This window comes from Giraffa tippelskirchi, chromosome X (assembly GCF_054371585.1).
Source record: "Giraffa tippelskirchi isolate mGirTip1 chromosome X, T2T-mGirTip1v1.2.pri, whole genome shotgun sequence".
Lineage (NCBI taxonomy): Eukaryota > Metazoa > Chordata > Mammalia > Artiodactyla > Giraffidae > Giraffa > Giraffa tippelskirchi.
The window spans coordinates 14,967,419-14,989,363 of record NC_137289.1 but is presented as its reverse complement, the minus strand read 5'-3'; the positions used below and the strand labels follow the sequence as shown (position 1 = coordinate 14,989,363).

General features: G+C 39.6%; 1 protein-coding gene across 3 annotated transcripts in view; it reads right to left on the bottom strand.

Moving 5' to 3' along the window:
* The window catches only part of FGF13 (fibroblast growth factor 13), an 833,122-nt gene that overhangs the window by 362,280 nt on the left and 448,897 nt on the right, over nucleotides 1–21,945 (bottom strand). The window lies entirely within an intron of this gene.

Genomic DNA, 21,945 nt, shown 5'->3' with positions numbered 1-21,945 from the left:
ACTGGTGGTGAGGTAACAGGGTGATATTTCGGGAATCTCAACTTTCTGGTTCTAACCGGTCTGGGGTCTATGAGCTTGTTGTCAACGTGTAGTCATGTCCTCCACATTGGTGGAGCTTTTAGTTAATGCAGAAATACTCAGAGATAACACATCAGATTATTACCTATATTCATTCAGGAGGAACTAGGAGTCCTGTGACTGTATTGTTCTCATCATTACTGCTTGAGTCTGCTAATTGCAAAGCTGGGAGGGCCAAACAAGCAGGAACATAGAGGGGTTTCTCTGAGAAGGTCCCACAAGGTCCTGCTTGGTTTCCATCCCCTCTTTTTTTTCAATATTTCTCAGTCCTAAGAGGAAAAGGGGTGGGACAAGAAAAGGAATAAAGTTTTGGATAGAGACGTTAATCATAAACTCACCCAGGAACTTGGTTTTAGGTGGATTCGGTTTAAAAAAAAAACAAATCATAATACTCAATGATTGTGGAAGAAAAACATAGAAAATGCACTAGTAGGATTTTTGAAAATCTTAGATAGCAAAGCACAAAAGCAGCTTTTCTCTAGAGAGAAAATGATGCCCATTCTTCTGTCAAAAACCGTTTATGTGTTTAGTAGCCTGTCATGGAGAGGAAACGGCCTGAATGATTTGAGCACATGAGTAAAACTGCTGACCTATCAGAATATTCCATCATAGTATTTGACCATACTGGGCATTTAGCCATTAACTAGAAAAATGGGCACATCTATAGTACCTAAGAGTTTAAATGAAATTTACACACAGAGATAATGTAAACACTCTTACCTGGGTCTGTTTCCATTTGAAAAGCCTGAGCTATGCTCTATCTATATACAAGTGCTGTTATTCTTAGCAAGAGATGGATACTCTCTGCGGTACACAATAATGCGGCAACCAATCATGCAGAACACAGGTTTGGGTATGTGGAGGTAGATCCATAATAAATGAGTCATTTGGGCCACAAATCATTCCAAGAATGGAGAGCTATGGTCCTATAATATCCCAGGCAGTGGTTTAGTGCAGTCAGTGAAGATATAATCAGCTCATTGTTGGTACCTGAACTTGGGAGTTTAGGGATGGAACCACGCACATATTACACAATGATGGTCAATTCTCAACTGTAAACTGAAACTGACATATATAATTACTGCAGTGTATGTCGCCTACCTAGTAACATCTTCATATGTAAAAATATTTGATTTTAATAATAAAGTACAGCTAATGATTCCTTTTGGTTTAACTTAAACATTATTTTTAATAGACAGATGATCCACTGTAATTTATTCAATTTTGTGCAGTGCTCATCTCAACTGAATTATGTGTAATTTTTTAGACATGGCCCTTTAAATATTTTATGAACTGATGTAATGAAAGAGTGAGTTCACTTATTGTTGAAAGATATCACCATTATAATGTTAAATCTGAATTTCAGAGAATTAGATTTTTTTTAATGTATTACGGATTCTGATTAGTGCATTATTTCATTTCTAAAAATCTACATGCAGCTTTTACAATCTGAGCCTCTGGAGGACTGAAAATTTTCCTTGTTTCTGTATCTTTACAACGCTTGTCACACTTCCTGGCACATTACTCCCTGGTCCTCAATTAGCTTGTGTCAGTTATTCCTCTCAGCTTTGTGTCATCTTTGGGGATGTGTGCTACATTCCCCCATCTGACGTGTATACGTGAAGGCCCTGGCTGTTACCCACCTGTGACTTACCCTACTCTAAGGAAGAGGAGTAAGTTACCTAACTGGTAGTGCACATGCATTGGGCTACACTGTGTAGTCAGGAAGAGCTCATTTATATTGAAAAGCCACAAGTGCAGAAAACAGTTTGGGGGATTCTCAACAGCTTAAACATAAAATTTCCATATCATCAGAGATTCTACTCTCTGGTAATCTACCCCCAAAGAATCAAGAGCAGGTATTCAAACAAATTCTTGAAAATGAAAGATCATAGCAGCACTATTCACAATAGCCAAAAGGTGGAAATAACCCAAATCTCCATCAATGGATAAATGAATAACCAAATGTAGTATGTCTGTGTTGTGCTGTCCTTAGTCACTCAGTCGTGTCCGACTCCTCACGACCCCATGGACTGTAGCTTTCCAGGCTCCTCTGTCCATGGGGATTCTCCAGGCAAGAATGCTGGAGTGGTATTCTTGGAAACATAAATGGAAAGTGCCATTTCCTTCTCCAGGGGAATCTTTCCGACCCAGGAATCAAACCAGGTGGATTCTTTACCAGCTGAGCTACCCAGGAAACATGTAGTATGTTTATACACTGGCAAGTTTTTCAGCCATAGAAAGCAATGAAATAGTAATACATGCTACAACACAAGTGAATCTGTGAAAACATCATGCTAAGTGAAAGAAGCCAGACACAGAGAGCACCATATTTTATGATTCCTCAAATTGCAAGAACAGGGAAATTCATAGAAAGAAAATAGATTAGTGGATGCCAGGTGTTGGAAGGAAGGAATGAAGAGGTACTGGCTTAATGGGTATGAGGTTTCCTTTTGGGGTGATGAAAATATTTTGGAACTAACAGAGATGGATAGTTGCACTACATTGTAAATTGTACACTTTAAAATGTTTTAAATGATAAATTTTATGTCATGTATATTTTAACAAAATTCTTTCAAAGTGCACAAGTACTGGAGATTCAGTCTTTTCTGTACCTTTCTGCTCAGAATCAGCATCTTGGTAAATGTAGGGTTAGGGTTATCCTATGGGCCTAACGTTTCCTTCAGGTTCGCTGTCCCAGTGTCGGGACATGAGGGCTGTAAGGGGGTAGGGTGGAGGTACAACTGCTAGCAAACACTTCTCAGTAATAGATCTAAAGCCAGTTTCTCCCATCAGCTTTATTGGTAATATTGTTAGCATTCTGCCTCCACCTGTCTGCCTTTGAATTTTATTTCTCAACTAATTCTTAACTTGGAAATAATGGTAAGTTATGTACTGGCATCCTCCACCTCCATCAACAGAATTGAAAAACCTGACAAGTGTGGTTCCTATGACCTCATCCAATTCAAGATTGAACAGTAGAGGATTAAAGATAGAGACAGGGCTATAAGCACCCCCTCCACTACTGCTCATCCTTCCAAGTCTACAAAGAAAGGCTGAGCATCTGTTCAGAGAATACAGCAAGGAGGGAAACTCGTCTGCCACAAGATATCAGGCCAACGTGAACATAAAGCTCTCATTCAGCATTCTCTTACTTCAGTCATTCAAGCTGCTCATGTATCCACTTCATGAGATCTGAAAGGTGTGCCCATGGTTACTCTGCTAAATGTGTGTTCAAGATGGAATCAACAGACTGGATTCCCTGGCTACTCAAATTCCTCTTTGAACTATAATGCCAACAATGTCTGGGTATATTTTCTTAATGATCCAAGAACTCATCACTTTTAATACATCTTCCCAGGTTCTGGATAGTGCAGGGTTTAACACTAATTTTTGAGCCCATCAGAACTGGGTTTCAAATGTCAGTTCTACCACTGATGGGCTGCATGACACCAAGCAACTTAGTCAAACTCATGGAGCTTCAGTTTTCTCACCTGTAACATGGAGATACAGCATCCTCTTACTCTAAGATCAGTTAGAGGTTTGAATTAGAAAATGTATTCACAGATCTTTATACACTGCATGCTTTGTGCATATTAGTTTACATTCGCTTTAATGGAATTGCTTTTCAATGTCCTTGAATGGGCATTATTTATATTTCAAAGTTTTTTAGCTTTAATGAAATAATTCATCTCTTTGGCTCACTGTGACTTTTCTGATAATACAAAAGTAACTAAAGTCAGCATGATAACATTCCCCTGACTCACCTAATACCAGGCCCTGATGTGACCACCATCAACAGTTTTCGGTTTATTTTTCCATATAAACAAACAAAACTATACATGCCCATATTGAGGCTTGCTTTTTAAACAAATGGGGTCATACTATATATGCAACTGTAAAACTAGCTTGTTTTATTTAATTATATACAGTGACAGTCTTTCAAGTTTATAGATAGTGAGACAGGTCTATAGAATACTTTTTCTAGATGCATATTACTCCAAAGTAGAGAACTATCACAATTTATTCAACTATTCACCTCTAGAAGGACATGTAAATGCTTCCACAAATTTTCCTGTAAATATATATTTATGGAATGACCTTTCATCTATCAGATAAATTCTAGAAATGGGATTGCTGGGTCAAAGAGTATCCACATTTATATGCTAATAAATACTGCCACCTTCTTCTCTCAACAAGTTACAGTCAGCTGCACCCCCAGCAGGACTGCAGGGGAGTATTTTTGGCCCACACACTTGGCAAATGTCAGTCATTGATCTATTTTATTTGGACTAGTGTCAAATAAAATGACATCAAGTTTTAAAGTGGTATTACCTGATGATTAGCAAAATTGAGAACATGTTCAGTTTTGTATTTTCCCTATGGACGTTCACTCAGATTCCTTTCAGTTTTTTAATATTCCAAATAAATGCTTCAACAAATCTGTACTTTCTCCCTTAAATTACCTGTTCAAATCCTTTGTTTATGTATCCATTAGGTAGTTCCTTTTTGTTATGAATGTGGGTGTATTTTGTGTATTAGCAATATCAAAGTTTTCTACCAGATATATGCAAATATTTTCTCCCAAGTGATCATTTTTATGTAATAAAGTCTGTAGAGTTGTTTTGTCTTTAAAGAGAAGGAGCATCACCTCAAAATCATATACATATTCTCTTACAGTGCTTTTTAATACTTCAGTACCTTTTTCTTTACATTTCACCTTTAGTACATCTAGAATGTATCTTTGTAGCTGTGAAGAGGTTCTATTTTTATTTTCTTCTAACACCATATATTTAAAAACTTGTATGAAAGTTAAATCATTATGCTGCAAACTTTAAACTCATATAGTGCTTTATGTCGATTATATCTCAATAAAGCTGGATAAATAAATAATTTTTAAAAACAAAAGGCTACAAATAGGAAGGAGATAAACTATTCTGAGATTCATAAAAGAAAAAAAGAAGTTAATGTCATTGAACATACATGATTACTAACATAACCACAGAAATCAAAAGGCCATACACAAGGCAGTTCCTCAAAAAGTTAGTCAGGGTTACCATACGACCTCACAATTTGGCACAATAAAGGACAGAAATGAAGCAGAAGATACTAAGAAGAGGTGGCAAGAATACACAGAAAAACTATACAAAAAAATCTTCATGACCCAGATAATCACGATGGTGTGATCACCAAACTAGAGCAAGACATCCTGGAATGTGAAGTCAAGTGGGCCTTAGGAGGCAAAACTATGAACAAGGCTACTGGAGGTGATGGAATTCCAGTTGAGCTATTTCAAATCCTCAAAGATGATGCTGTGAGAGTGCTGCACTCAATATGCCAGCAAATTTGGAAAACTCAGCAGTGGCCACAGGACTGGAAAAGGTCAGTTTTCATTCCAATTCCAAAGAAAGGCAATGCCAAAGAATGCTCGAACTACCGCACAATTGCACTCATCTCACATGCTAGTAAAGTAATGCGCAAAATTCTCCAAGCCAGGCTTCAACAGTACATGAACCGTGAACTTCCAGATGTTCAACCTGGTTTTACAAAAGGCAGAGGAACCAGAGATCAAATTGCCAACATCCGCTGGATCATTGAAAAAGCAAGAGAGATCCAGAAAAACATCTATTTATACTTTATTGACTATGCCAAAGCCTCTGACTGTGTGGATCACAATAAACTGTGGAAAATTCTGAAAGAGATGGGAATACCAGACCACCGGACCTGCCTCTTAAGAAATCTGTATGCAGGTCAAGAAGCAAAAGTTAGAACTGGACATGGAATAACACACTGGTTCCAAATAGGGAAAGGAGTACGTCAAGGCTGTATACTGTCACCCTGCTTATTTAACTTACAGGCAAAGTACATCATGAGAAATGCTGGGCTGGATAAAGCACAAGCTGGAATCAAGATTGCAGGGAGAAATATCAATAACCTTAGATATGCAGATGACACCACCATTATGGCAGAAAGCGAAGAAGAACTAAAGAGCCTCTAGATGAAAGTGAAAGAGGAGAGTGAAAAAGTTTGCTTAAAGCTCAACATTCAGAAAACTAAGATCATGGCATCTGGTCCCATCACTTCATGGCAAGTAGATGGGGAAACAGTGGAAACAGTGACAGACTTTAATTATTTGGGCTCCAAAATCACTGCAGATGGTGACTGCACCCATGAAATTAAAAGATGTGTGCTCTGTGGAAGAAAAGTGATGACCAACCTAGACAGCATATTAAAAAGCAGAAACATTACTTTGCCAACAAAGGTCCCTCTAGTCAAAGCTATGGTTTTCCCAGTAGTCATGTATGGATGTGAGCAGTTGGAGTATAAAAAAAGCTGGGCACCAAAGAATTGATGCTTTTGGACTGTGGTGTTGGAGAAGACTCTTGAGAGTTCCTTGGACTGGAAGGAGATCCAACCAGTCCATCCTAAAGGAACTCAGTCCTGAATATTCATTGGAAGGACTGATGCTGAAGCTGAAACTGCAGTACTTTGGCCACCTGATGTGAAGAGCTGACTCATTTGAAAAACCCTGATTCAAATGTATTTTTTATTGGCTGAGTAATATTCCATTGTGTATATGTACCACAGCTTCCTTATCCATTCGTCTGATGATAGACATTTGAATCAGTTCTATTGAGATGGATGAAACTGGACCCCATAATACAAAGTGAAGTAAGCCAGAAAGAAAAACACCAATACAGTATACTAATGCATATATATGGAATTTGAAAGATGGTAACGATAACCCTATATGAGAGACACAGTAAGAGACACAGATGCATAGAACAGTCTTATGGACTCTGAGGGAGAAGGTGAGGGTGGGACGTTCTGAGAGAATAGCATTGAAACATGTATATTATCATATGTGAAACAGAACACCATTCCAGGTTTGATGCATGTGACAAATGCTCAGGGCTGGGGCAATGGGATGATCCGGAGGGATGGGATGGGGAGGGCGGTAGGAGGGGGGTTCAGGATGGGGAACACATGTAAACCCATGGCTGATTCATGTCAATGTATGGCAAAAACCACTACAATATTGTAAAGTAATTAGCCCCCAACTAAAATAAATAAATTAAAAAAAAAAGAAAAGACCCTGATGCTGGGAAAGATTGAAGGCAGGAGGAAAAGGGGATGACAGAGGATGAGATGGCTGGATGGCATCACTGATTCAATGGACATGAATCTGAGTAAACTCCGGGAGTTGGCGATGGACAGGGAGGCCTGGTGTGCTGCGGTTCACGGGGTCACAAAGAGTCGGCCACAACTGAGTGACTTAACTGAACTGACCTACTCAAGCGGGATGAGAACGTATGTCCAAACAAAAAACTTCTACACCAACATACATAGCAGCATTATTCACAGTTGCACCAAACTGGAAACAACCCAAATGTCCATCAACTATTGAAGGGAAAAATTATGTGACATATCCATAAAATGGAGCAATATTTAATCATAAAAAGGAATGAAGTACTGATATATACTACCATGTGAATAAACCTTGAAAACATTATGTTAAGTGAAGGCAGTCACAAAAAATTATATAATTTCATCCATAAGAATGAAATCTAGAAAATGCAAATCAGTAAAAGATACAAAGTAGAATAGTGGTTATCTAAATCTAGAGGGGGGGTGTGGGTTGGGAAGAAATGAGGACTAATTGCTAAGGGGTATGGGGTTTCTTGTTCTAAACTTGACTGTGTTGGTGGTAGCACAACTCTCTATATATTAACAAAACCACCAAACTGTATATTTTAAATGGGTGAATTGTATGTATGTAAACTTTATCTCCCTAAATTACAAAATAATTAAACAGATTTAATACAAAATGAAAACAAAAAGCCAGTCTTTCCTTTTGACTTCAGTAAGTCCTTTAGCATTAGCAGGCTCCCATATATAACTTGTGGTAAAGAACCCACCTGCCAATGCAGGAGACTTAAGAGACGTGGGTTTGATCTCTGGGTCGGGAAGATCCCCTGGAGAAGAAAATGGCAACTCACTCCAGTATTTCTGTCCAGAGAATCCCATGGACAGAGGAACCTGGCAGGCTACAGTCCATGGGGTCACAAAGAGTCAGGGACGACTGAAGCAACCTGGCACATGCACACATATATTTACATGTATCTATAACTTCCACTCTGATCTGTTCATTTATTTGCCCAATTTGGGTCAATATCATACTGATTTGTTCTAACAGGAGAACTTTCCCCTCACACTTCTTTTCCTCCAAGATTTCCTTATCAATGCTAACATATTTATTCTTCCACATGAATTCCAGAATCATGACCTCAAGTTAAAAAAAAAAATCCTAAGTATTTAACATAATAATTCTTTCCATACAGGGGCATGGTATGTCTATCACTTTGAATAGATATTGCATTCTGCCATTACATAAAATGTTATAGCTATTCACATAGATTGAATCTAATTAATTTTGTTCCTAGATGATTTAGTTACATCTTATTGTAAATAGGATTTTGTCTTATTTCGATCTAGTTGGTGCTATTATGAGTAAAAATCAATTGATTTTTATAATTATTTTGCATCAACTCACCATATTAAATTCTTGTTCATTCTAGAGATTTTATCATCTAATCTGGTTTTCGTAGCTATATACTGATATTGTATTCAAATAATTTTCACTTTTCCTTTCTGTAAAGCTAATTTCTTTTCCTTAATATATAATACGATTATCTCTAAAACAATGCTGAATAGTAGCAATGATGTGGGAATTCCTGTCTTGTTCCTGTTTTTTATAGAAATGCCATTTGTATTTCTCCCTTTATCATGATTATTATTGGTTTATTGCTGGGAGCCAGCTCACGAGATCCCACCCATGACAGAGTCATGAGAAAGAGGACTGATTTGAGCACAGCTTCTCAGGCCTCAGGGATTCTCGAGAGGCTGCCTCAGCGCTCACCTTAAAAATTAGATCTCTCTGACGCTTGCTATAATAGACCTCTTCTTGTCTTCTGTGACTTGGACAAAAGGCTTTTCCTGATTCTCTTCGGAAATAGATCAGTCTGAAACCTCAATCAACAAGGCCCCTGAACGGTAGCACCCTAAATAAAATTATCTGGGATATAGAGTATGCTGATCTAAATTCCTTTTGCTAACATATTGGTTTGTTTAATAAATGTACCTGTGCCTTTGGAGCTAATGTGCATGACTGTTCCTTAATAATAAAACAGCATTGAGAGCCTCCACACGAAAAGCCCCTATGGGCACAAAACCCTTTGCAGGAAAAAAGGGTTGTTGGGAAATATAGGAAATGTTGCTTTGTGAAACTGTTGCTTAGTCTATATTTACTCGCTATGTTTTTACTCGTAACGTATTTAGCCTATATAATAAAAGCATAATAGTTGAAGATTTATATAAATAGAAGTTTAGCTGTAATACAAATAGTGAGACAATTGTTGATTTAACTGAAGATTCTTACTTAGAGCTGACCTTCAGCTTGCTGTTCTATGACTTTATGGGACCACATTCTTTTCTGTTAAGCTCAAGGCGTAAAGTAAATTACCGAAAACAGGTTTTGCCTTGAAACTTTATATTGATGGGTTCTTTCCTGCTGTGCCGATACAAAAGTGTTCTGACTGATCAACCCTTATCAATAGGAGAGTCACAAGATGTTGGCAGGCCCCCAGGCCAAAAGATGATGTAAACAAAATGAACTAAGATATGCAAACGATGTCGGTAAAGGTCAACACTGTTGACCCATTAAGCTGATTTGATATGACTCTATACATTTGTTTCTATGTACCACTAAAGATATAAAAGCTGTCTTAAAAAACAATAAAGGCAGGAGACACTTGGAAACATCGAGACTCGCTGTGTCTTCTCACTCGCTGTGTCTTCTCAATCACATCGCCGACGCCATCCATCCTGAGGGAACCCCTGGACCAGCTGGAGCAGGACTCCGGCAGTTTATAATAAATATACTACATCATGTTAAAGAAATAGCTTTCTATTCTTGTTTAACTTAAAATTGAGCATTCATTCATGATTTTTAAAACTCAAAAGTACCTTTTTTCTGTATCTATCAATGACATGGTTTTTCTGCTTCAAATATGTCACACTAATAGATTTCCAATTATTGAACCAGCCTTGCATTCTTGGAATAAACTCAATTTTTTAAAGTGTCACTCATACTTCTCTCTCGCTTCTCTACCCATCTGTTAACCTGAGTCCAAGAGACGAATGAATTAATAGGAATCTATTTGTTTCGGAGTGTCAAAAAAGTGGCTTAGGTGCAACCTCTGCCTTTTCTAGTCTCTGACCTGGGTAGAGTGCCTCTGCTCTGAAATTCTAGGATTTGGGGGGCTGGGAGCTTGCCATCAGTCAGAATGGCAGCTGGATCTCAGAGGGAAGATGACCGAGTTTGTTGCCTGCCTATGCAGATACTGTTTCTATCTTGCTGACTAAACAACTTCTCATAATTCAGCCATTTGTGGCACAGATGGCAGTAAGTTTTGGAATCCCATGACATTTCTTCTGATTTCTGGGATAAGAGCATTTGTGTATTGGGTAGTCACGAGAACAATCTGGGCTACCTTTGGAGTAAGACTGGAATGAATATTTGGGAGGGAGTCAAATCTTTACCTCTTGCAGTTCATCAAAGGTCAATCATTAAAATTTTCCTCATCCTTGAGATCAATGAAAATATCAAACAATACACAGCACTATATCTTCACCACATTTTGCTTTTCTAGGACAGCCCTTCCCAATTTATGGCTCTAATCCCCTTCTCTCATGCACTGAATATAATGCACATAGCCAATTCTATAGGCAGTGTGCTAAACCCCAGAAATCCCACAAGAGTCCAAAACCTGCTCTCATAGCAATCATTTTAATAAGGAAGAGATATATGTAAACAATCAGTGTGACATAGGAAGATGAGACGTGCCAAAGAAGGACTTAAAAGGACCCATGCCCTTCAAGTCTTCTCCCCAATGTCCATCTTGGATTCAATCACTGATTCTTTCACTAGTCTTAAACAAGTGCCTCACCCAGAGTGAAAATCCCTCAAAACATAACCCTACAAAATGCAGTAACATACTAATGAGAGCAGCTCATCATCCCTGTATTACAGCAGTGTCTATCACAGAACCCGGCTCTGTAGCAACAGGCACCCTGTCAGTTATTTCAGATGGCAAGAATCCATGGATGCAGTCAAATTTCAAAAGCACTGGAGCCTAGAGAGGAAGAAGGTGAAGCAAAAAAGAAGGAATGAAGAGGTAAATGGATAAACACACTGAAAATAAACGGAGAAAGGCACATAAAAGCATCAATAGTGCCACAAAGTTCTCTCCCCCATGTAAAATGACATTAATAGCACCACTGTCACTCAGAGGGAGGTCACATTTTAAACTGGAACGTGTAATACACCTCCAGTTTATTTTCTTGGAGACGCTGGGTGTATCCTGACAAAATCTAGATTTCTGCTTTCATGCCTGTGTTTTTTAGTCACCTGGAAACAGAATTGCTCCAAAGAACCATTTTTAGTCATGGTGAATGCAGACTGCCTGAAATAACTCAATGCCTCAAATACATCAGCCTTTACGTCTATAAAAAAAATTGACCAACACTCACACACACGTCTTATTGCTGGCTCTTCCTGATGACATGGTCTGTGTAAGTGTGAGAAACACTGCCCCAAATTCAAATTGTTCACTGTCTGCTTCAATAAACTTACTGATGGTCAGCATAGCTGAGGAATGGCACTGATGGATAAATTGAACATTTTAGTTATCGGAGACCCATGAAGTATACTTAGAGCCCCATGAAATATACTACATAGGGATAAAAATGAGAGTAAGACGACACTGTCTAATTCAACCTTCCTGTGATGATTCTGAATCATCACAAAATCAAACAATCTAGGTCTGGGATGTATCTGGGTAGTAGAGTAGGTAAACCTATTGCTACCCTCATTGTAGGCTAAGGGCTGGCTAACGTATCAGTAATTTTAAAATCAGATGCCCACTTTGGTTACTCAGAACCAAAGAACTCTGAGGATCACTTAGCCTAGTGGCCGGCAGCTTTACTCAGGACTTGGAATGGAACCCTTTATTCAAATGCAACCCTGAGAAGAGATCTTCTGTATACTTGGCTTGGGGGTAAGGACTAAGGTCTTAGAATGCCTCCTTCGGTGATCCCTGAAGCACCTCTGTGGAACCCTATAAATCTACAGGATGTAGTTTCTAATTAAGAGTTTTGCCTGGATCGAGAATTTCCAGATGAGATAACTGAAGCTCCCAACATCAAGGTGACAAGTCCAGGGTCCCAGTCTAAAGCAGTGACTGATCTGGAGTGAGAGGCCAGGTCTCCCGACTCCGGGTCAAAGGGCATGTTCCAGCCCTTGCAGCCTTCCTGGCAGCTTCTCTTGCTCTGCATTTGCTCCAGAAAACAGAAGTTAGCACTGGTTTCTGAGAGTTCCAGATTAAGCACATGACTGATTTCAGACCCATTCTGAAAGTGTTCCTGGCTTTAAAAAAGAACTATACATATAACTATATATATATATATTTAAATTAGTTTATTTTCTATTTTTAACTTTACAATATTGTATTTGTTTTGCCATACATTGACATGAATCCACCACGGGTGTACATGTTTTCCCCTTCCAGAACCCCCCTTCCACCTCCCTCCCCATCCCATCCCTCCAGGTCATCCCGGTACACCAGCCCCGAGCACCCTGTATTTTTTTGCCTGTTTTAGACCATTAATCGAGCAATGAGGTCTTCCAGATCCAGGAGCTAGTATAAATCATAAGTCCCTGAAGCTTATTTATAACATTTACTTAGACAGGAGGAGATACTTTAGCTCATCCATCAGTTCTTATCTTTTTATGATGTGTGATATACTGGTTTTTTGATCAAAATATTCTTTCCAACATTGTTAGCCTTGTTTTAGTATGCTAGAGCTTAGCACTGGTAATAACTGTTATTTACAGAAATCAATGAGCTAAAAACAATACAGAATGTGACATGCTTAAACGTGGGAATTTTATTTGCGTGCCCCTCACCCCCACTATAGGAATAGGAAGCTGTCAATCTAGTCTCAAAAAATGAATAAGTGAATGAATGAGTTTGGGATATTTTGGGTTAGGGAATCCACAAAGCCCTCTTTTCCTAGTCCACAGCCTTCTCCAGCAGGGATCTAACAGTAGCTACCATACGAGGAAGATCTACTAAGAACAAGGTGCTTGCCATACATTACTTCTCTGAAATGGGTACAAGATAATCACATTTTACAGCCCAGGAACTGAGGGTCAGATAATTACTGAAGAGCCAAAGTTCTTACATTTGAAGTAAATTTGCAGTGAACCAAGGGGTCAAATCTTAAAACCTGGACAGCCAGGCAGAGTGTTAAACTCTCCATCTGAGGAGCAGATGTTAATAAGATTGGCTAGGGCAGTCACTGCATGAAGGGGATTAGGAAGTTCATGTTTACAGCATCTTCCCCTAACCTCCTTTGAAAAACTACAAACTCCATGAAATTACAGAGCATTGTTGTGATTACAAGGGATTCTGAAAACTGCTGAATGTACTTTCAACTCGAAAGATTGTGCTGGGAATCATTTTAATTCAGATTCTCATTTGGTATGAAAGCAATAAACATCTTTTAAAAAGATTTCTTTCTTTGCTCTAAGTGGTTATGAGTAATAATGTGGGTGTAAATCTTCTTAATTCTTCCTGAGCTATTTGAAATTCTTAATCATGATCAGAGTATAAAACAGAACAAGATATTATATGTGTATCATTAAAAACTGTATTTGCTGAAAAGTCACTTTAAGTTTCCTTTCTCTGGTTTAACTGAAGGTAGTTTTCAGTGCTGGATAATGCAGTTTCCGTGATCATAAGAGGTTTGTTTCTTTGACTTTCAATTTAAGCCCTGGAAATGTACAGGTTTTTTTCCTGCCAAAGATTAATTTCAATCTCTGAGAATTAATGGCAGAGGGGAAGCAAAGATGCAGGAAGGAGCTTGTCTGGGTAGGTAGAAAGAACCCTGGAATAGGAGTCAGGAGACATGCCCACTAGACTCTGGTTGTCTGGCTATGTCCATTCATCTTTCTGAGTTTCAAATTTCTTACCAATAAAGTGATAAGATTGAGCAGATGACATCTAAGTCCCTTCTATAACTTTGGTGCAAAGATTCTTTGAGATAATTGGGCGTGTTGGGTTGGCAAAAAAGTTCATTCGGGTTATTTAACAACCAAAATTAACTTCTTGGCCAACCCAGCAGAATAGAGTCTACTAGTACAATAGGGTCACTCAACAAAGGTGTATTTAGGCACCTACTTTGTGTCAGGGCTCTGCTGAAAGACACAAAAAGGAAATGAGCCTTCAGAGGGAAGTCAACACATGAAGACTGAGTGAAGAAGACTCAGGAAAGGCTTTCTGGTAGAAGAAGCAACTGAACTAAACCTTGAAGGCTTTTTCCACAAATTTCAGAAAAGAGAGGGAAAGGTTAGTTGTTCCAATTAATGCCTTTGATAGGAAATGACCTAAAGATTAGGTAATCTATAGAAGTCAGCTTTTGAATTATGTTCTGAGTATAACAAGACATCAAAATCTATGGAGAAGAAAACATAGATTTCCCATCAGAATGGCTAAAAATTAAGACTGACTATACCAAGGGTTGGGAAGGATCTGGAGCAGATAGAATTCTTACAAGCTACTGACAGGAACATAAAATGGAGTAGCCACTTTGAAAAGTTTGGCAGCTTATCAAAAAGTTAACCCTGCAGTTACCATCGGAGAAGGCAATGGCACCCCACTCCAGTACTCTTGCCTGGAAAATCCCATGGAGGAGCCTGGTAGGCTGCAGTCCATGGGGTCGCGAAGAGTCAGACACGACTGAGCGACTTCACTTTCACTTTTCACTTTCATGCATTGGAGAAGGAAACGGCAACCCACTCCAGTGTTCTTGCCTGGAGAATCCCAGGGACAGGGGAGTCTGGTGGGCTGCCGTCTATGGGGTCACACAGAGTTGGACACGACTGAAGCGACTTAGCAGCAGCACCAGGAGCATGTGGTGAGGAGTAAACTCTGAAACAGGGCAGAAGAATGGCCTCTAGAGTGCTTGTAATGTTGCCTTTCTTGATCTGGGTGCTAGTTACAACAGTTTGTTCAATTTGCAAACATCTAATGAGCTGTTCACTTTGGATTTGTGCACTTTTCTGTATGAAGCCATTCTCCTAAATTAGTTTACTAAAAAAATTTAAAGAAGCTATTTATACTTCAGCTGTTTCTACCTTCTGGGGGAATATTAACTCTACACAGTCAAATACCTGTATCATCTTGAATGCTACGTTTGAACTTAAAGCCAAAAAAGGAGCAGGACAGCTTTGATGTGCTCTTCTTCCCTTACTCCCGGGAATGGAATTCAAACATTTTAAAAATCATAAATAGCAAGTATCCTGTGGCTGCCACTCTGGGTATCTGAAGTAAGAGGTCAGACATTTTGAATATAAAAGTCAGTGTTCCAGCAAAGTGAACACCTTCCTCATGGAAGTCCTTCTCAAAACAGATTTCTACCACCCTCTCTCCTTCCTCCCTTCCTTCTTGTCAACCATCCATTAATCTACCCATCCATCTATCCATCCACCCATTCATTTAAAAAATAATGAAGTCCTACCATGTGCCTGGCATTGCACTGGGCCCTACCACAGTGAACAAGACAGACAAAGCCCATGCCTTTGTGGAATTTCCCGAAGAATATCACTAAGGTGACTGAGAATTCTAGAATTGCATCTAAGATCAAAAATCTTTTTGATGCTTATAGAGAGTTTTAAAACTCCAACCATGGATCTGCTCATATAAATGACGAAAATGTCTTTTCTTAAATAGTGGACTGGGTCCAATCTCCTTTATTACTTGTTGATTTGAGCATTCGTCTAGTGATATTAGAAGAGTGTGGGTTTATGAAGCGGGGGATTGGCTAAGATGGTGGAGGAATAGGACGAGGAGACCACTCTCTCCCACACAAATTCATCAAAAGAACATTTGAACGCTGAGCAAACTTCACAAAACAACTTCTGAACGCTGGCAGAGGACATCAGGCATCCATAAAAGCAGCCCATTGTCTTCGAAAGGAAGTAGGACAAAATATAAAAGATAAAAAGAGAGATAAAAGAGTTAGGGACGGAGACCCATCCCAGGGAGGGAGTTGTAAAAGAGGAGAAGTTCCCAAACACCAGGAAACCCTCTCACCAGCGGGTTTGGGGGAAGTTTTCGAATCTCGGAGGGCAACATAACCGGGAGGAAAAATAAATAAATAAAAGCCACAGATTACGTGCCTAAAGGCAACTCCCAGCAGAGAAGTACCCCAGACGCTCGCATCTGCCACCAGCAAGTTGGGGCTGAACGGAGAGGAGCAGGCAGCATTGCTTAGGGTAAGGACCAGATCCGAATGCCCTGAGGGCAATCTGAGGGAGCCAACGTGAGATAGCAACCTAAACTGTGGGATAGCCAGAGAGAGAGAGAACTATCCCGTGAAATCCCAAATCTAAGGCACTGCCAGCCTGCTCACAGAACAAAGGACTGAGCAATACCACAGAAGAGCTAGCCAGATGCGGACTGCCCCATCCCCCGCCGGACACAGCGGGCAGGCGGGGCCAGCCAGAGCCGGAAAGGGGCAAAGTCAGCCCCAGAGAGCAAAGACTTCTTGAGATTCTGGATGGTTGACATCCACCGGGAGGGTCGCAGCCAGAGACCAGCTCCCCAGAACTGACACAAGGCACACCAGAGCCGGGCACGCCCAGAAACCGAGCCTGGGGCCAGGGAGGTGACAAGTCGCACTGCCTCAACAGGGCAGAGTGCGCTGGCCAAACACCTGGCTGCCTGAGCTGCTCCAACCAGGGATCGGCACAAACCGCCTTTGTGGGGTACCTGAGAACCTGAACCTGAGCGGCTTAGACCTGGGTAGTGCACGCATCTCAGGGCCCGCTCCCTGGCAGAATAACCTGAAGCCTGAGCCGGGTAGACTGGGAAAGCACACACGCCGTGAGCAGGGGCAAACCCAGTGTGGCCGAGACACTGAGAGCTCTCCACACACACGCCAGTGATATTAGCTTGCAGTGTTCCTCCATCCCCACAGCATGACTGAACAAGTAAACCTAAAGAGACCACCTCCATCCCCTTATGATAAAAACTCCATTTATGATAAAAACTCTCCAGAAAGCAGGCATAGAAGGAACATACGTCAAAATAATAAAAGCTATATATGACAAATCCACAGCAAACATTATCCTCAATGGTGAAAAATTGAAAGCATTTCCCCTAATGTCAGGAACGAGGCAAGGGTGCCCACTCTCACCACTACTATTCAACATAGTTTCGGAAGTTTTGGCCACAGCAATCAGAGCAGAAAAAGTAATAAACAGAATCCAGATAGGAAAAGAAGAAGTAAAACACTCACTGTTTGCAGATGACATGATCCTCTACATAGAAAACCCTAAAGACTCCACCAGAAAATTACTAGAGCTAATCAATGAATATAGTAAAGTTGCAGGATATAAAATTAACACACAGAAATCCCTTGCATTCCTATACACTAACAATGAGAAAACAGAAATAGAAATTAAGGAAAAACATATAGGGTTATCATTACCATCTTTCAAATTCCATATATATGCATTAGTATACTGTATTGGTGTTTTTCTTTCTGGCTTACTTCACTCTGTATAATGGGCTCCAGTTTCATCCATCTCAATAGAACCGATTCAAATGTATTTTTTTTAATGGCTGAGTAATATTCCATTGTGTATATGTACCACAGCTTCCTTATCCATTCGTCTGCGGATGGACATCTAGGTTGCTTCCATGTCCTGGCTATTGTAAACAGTGCTGCGATGAACATTGGGGTACACGCGTCTCTTTCAATTCTGGTTTCCTCGGTGTGTATGCCCAGCAGTGGGATTGCTGGGTCATATGTGCGAGACAGAATAAGAGACACAGATGCATAGAACAGTCTTATGGACTCTGAGGGAGAAGGTGAGGGTGGGACATTCTGGGAGAATACATTGAAACATGCATATTATCATATGTGAAACAGAACACCATTCCATGTTCGATGCATGAGACAAATGCTCAGGGCTGGGGCAATGGGATGACCCAGAGGGATGGGATGGGGAGGGAGGTGGGAGGGGGGTCCAGGAAGGGGAACACATGTAAACCCATGGCTGATTCATGTCAATGTATGGCAAAAACCACTACAATATTGTAAAGTAATTAGCCCCCAACTAAAATAAATAAATTTATTTAAAAAGAAAAAGAAATTAAGGAAACAGTACCATTCACCATTGCAATGAAAAGAATAAAATACTTAGGAATATATCTACCTAAAACAAAAGACATATATAGAAAACTATAAAACACTGATGAAAGAAATCAAAGAGGACACAAATAGATGGAGAAATATACTGTGTTCATGGATTGGAACAATTAATATAGTGAAAATGAGTATACTACCCAAAGCAATCTATAGATTCAACACAATCCCTATCAAGCTACCAATGGTACTTTTCACAGAACTAGAACAAATAATTTCACAATTTGTATGGAAATATAAAAAACCTCGAATAGCCAAAGCAATCTTGAGAAAGAAGAATGGAACTGGAGGAATCAACCTGCCTGACTTCAGCCTCTACTACAAAGCCACAGTCATCAAGACAGTATAGTACTGGCACAAACATAGAAATATAGATCAATGGAACAAAATAGAAAGCCCAGAGATAAATCCACACACCTATGGACACCTCATCTTCAACAAAGGAGGCAAGAATATATAATGGAGAAAAGACAATCTCTTTAACAAGTGGTGCTGGGAAAACTCGTCAACCACTTGTAAAAGAATGAAACTAGAACACTTTCTAACACCATACACAAAAATAAACTCAAAATGGATTAAAGATCTAAACCTAAGACCAGAAACTATAAAACTCCTAGAGGAAAACGTAGGCAAAACACTCTCCGACATAAATCACAGCAGGATCCTCTATGATCCACCTCCCAGAATATTGGAAATAAAAGCAAAATTTAAAAAAATGGGACCTAATTAAACTGAAAAGCTTTTGCACAACAAAGGAAACTATAAGCAAGGTGAAAAGACAGCCTTCAGAATGGGAGAAAATAATAGCAAACGAAGCAATGGACAAAGAATTAATCTCAAAAATATACAAGCAACTCCTGCAGCTCAATTCCAGAAAAATAAATGACCCAATCAAAAAATGGGCCAAAGAACTAAACAGACACTTCTCCAAAGAAGACATACAGATGGCTAACAAACACATGAAAAGATGCTCAACATCACTCATTATCAGAGAAATGCAAATCAAAATCACAATGAGGTACCATTTCACACCATCTTTTGGCTGCTATCCAAAAGTCTACAAGCAATAAATCCTGGAGAGGGTGTGGAGAAAAGGGAACCCTCTTACACTGTTGGTGGGAATGCAAACTAGTACAGCCACTATGGAGAACAGTGTGGAGATTCCTCAAAAAACTGGAAATAGAACTGCCATATGACCCAGCAATCCCACTGCTGGGCATACACACCGAGGAAACCAGAATTGAAAGAGACACATGTACGCCAATGTTCATCGCAGCACTGTTTATAATAGGCAGGACATGGAAGCAACCTAGATGCCCATCAGCAGACGAATGGATAAGGAAGCTGTGGTACATAAACACAATGGAATATTACTCAGCCCTTAAAAAGAATACATTTGAATCAGTTCTACTGAGATGGATGAAACTGGAGCCTATTATACAGAGTGAAGTAAGCCAGAAAGAAAAACACCAATACAGTATACTAATGCATATATATGGAATTTGAAAGATGGTAACGATAACCCTATATGAGAGACAGAATAAGAGACACAGATGCATAGAACAGTCTTATGGACTCTGTGGGAGAAGGTGAGGGTGGGATGATCTGAGAGAATAGCATTGAAACATGTATATTATCATATGTGAAACAGAACACCATTCCAGGTTCGATGCATGAGACAAATGCTCAGGGCTGGGGCAATGGGATGACCCAGAGGGATGGGATGGGGAGGGAGGTGGGAGGGGGGTTCAGGATGGGGAACACATGTAAACCCATGGCTGATTCATGTCAATGTATGGCAAAAACCACTACAATATTGTAAAGTAATTACCCATCAACTAAAATAAATAAATTAATAAAAAAAGAGTGTGCATACACACTATGTGCAAAGTATACTAAAATGAGATGAAAAAAGTCTATTCATCAATAATGATATCACAATAGTTTCTATAATTAGCACAATGCTGTATCTCAACAAATGTATGTAATTGCAGGTTCCCAGAATGGACAGAAGGATTCAAATAAATACACAATTCAATCACATCCCATCATACATGCAGAGAGGATTTTAGATCAAACACTAGAACCCATGAATCCTACCACCTAAAATATGGCAACAGGAGCCTGGGTAGCCACATGAGTTGAGGTCCTGATTTGATCTATGCTGGTGGCCCTTACTCCCTTTGAAAGCTATACTGAGTTCAAGAGGATTAACCAGCTGAAAAGTTACTCTTCAGAACTGCCTTCATCTTTTATGTTCTAAGATAGAAAAAAAAAAAGGGAAATGAGGAGGGGAGAAAGTATTTTAAGCATCTAAGCATCATTTTCATTATTAATACAGCCAAGGTCTGAAAATTCTGCTGAATATTTAAGGAAAGACTTTTTAATCTTGCACAAAAACCAACCCAAAGTTAGGTGATTAAAAAAATAATCACTGAACCCTTTCAGTTTTCAGTGATGCATAAAGAGAGGGAAGAAAAATACAGAGTTTGTTTCAGCAATCAACTCAGCCTCTTCATCTAAAATCCTGAGTCACCTGACCCTTCTGCTCTCCCCAGCAGAGAGCCACCACACTGCATACCTGAGTCACTGCCACAATAATGGATTGTATGACGCCATGCTTTTCTATAAGGTAAAGAAAGATTTCTTCAAGGGTAAGAACAATAACTTAGAGAATATTCTAAGTGAAACTGTCCAGGAGGGTCTGCCTGCTCCACTACTTCCGATTTGTCAGACTCCAGGAGATAGGACTAAACTTTTCCAACTATCTCCTCAATGGAACCTTCTGGACTATGTGTGGCCCACTAACCAAAGGCCCCAAGAAACCCCTTGGCATGGTAATGTTCATTTCCCTATTCTTTTGCACAAATGTAGCACACATCCTTTTCCAGATCACTTTGTACATGAAACACTATTTTCCAGATTCATCTTTATTGATGAATGGGTGGATACCATTCAATCATTCCAAGTGCCACTAATAATACTAATTCATTCTCATATCTGGCCATTCACTTTTGATAGAGCAATATACATTCTGGTTTATGTCTTCTCACACCTGCAAGGATTTCTCCCTGGTAAACATCTAAAAGAGGGACTTTGGGACCACAATAAGGCATGCACATCTTCAACTTTGCTAGACATTGCTACTGCTCTCCAAAGCAGGTGTATCAATTTATATCCCCACCAGAACTTCAAGTTCCCCGCATCTTTCTGTGGTATAACCACTTGGCATGATCATGCTTTTTAATTTTCGCTAATTTGACCCTCCCTTGTGAAAGACAAGGGTCAGTATCTTGTTATATTTGCTAATTTGACCCCTGTGAAAGTTATTTTGAATTTAACTTACCTTTTTCTCACTACTTGAGAGGTTGAGAACCTTTTCTCATTTGTGGCTCACCTGGTAAGGAATCCACCTGCAATGTGGGAGATCCAGGTGCGATACCTGGGTCAAGAAGATCCCCTGGAGAAGAAAATGACAACCCACTCCAGTATTCCTTTTGTTAATATTATTAGTAATGACCATCCACATCT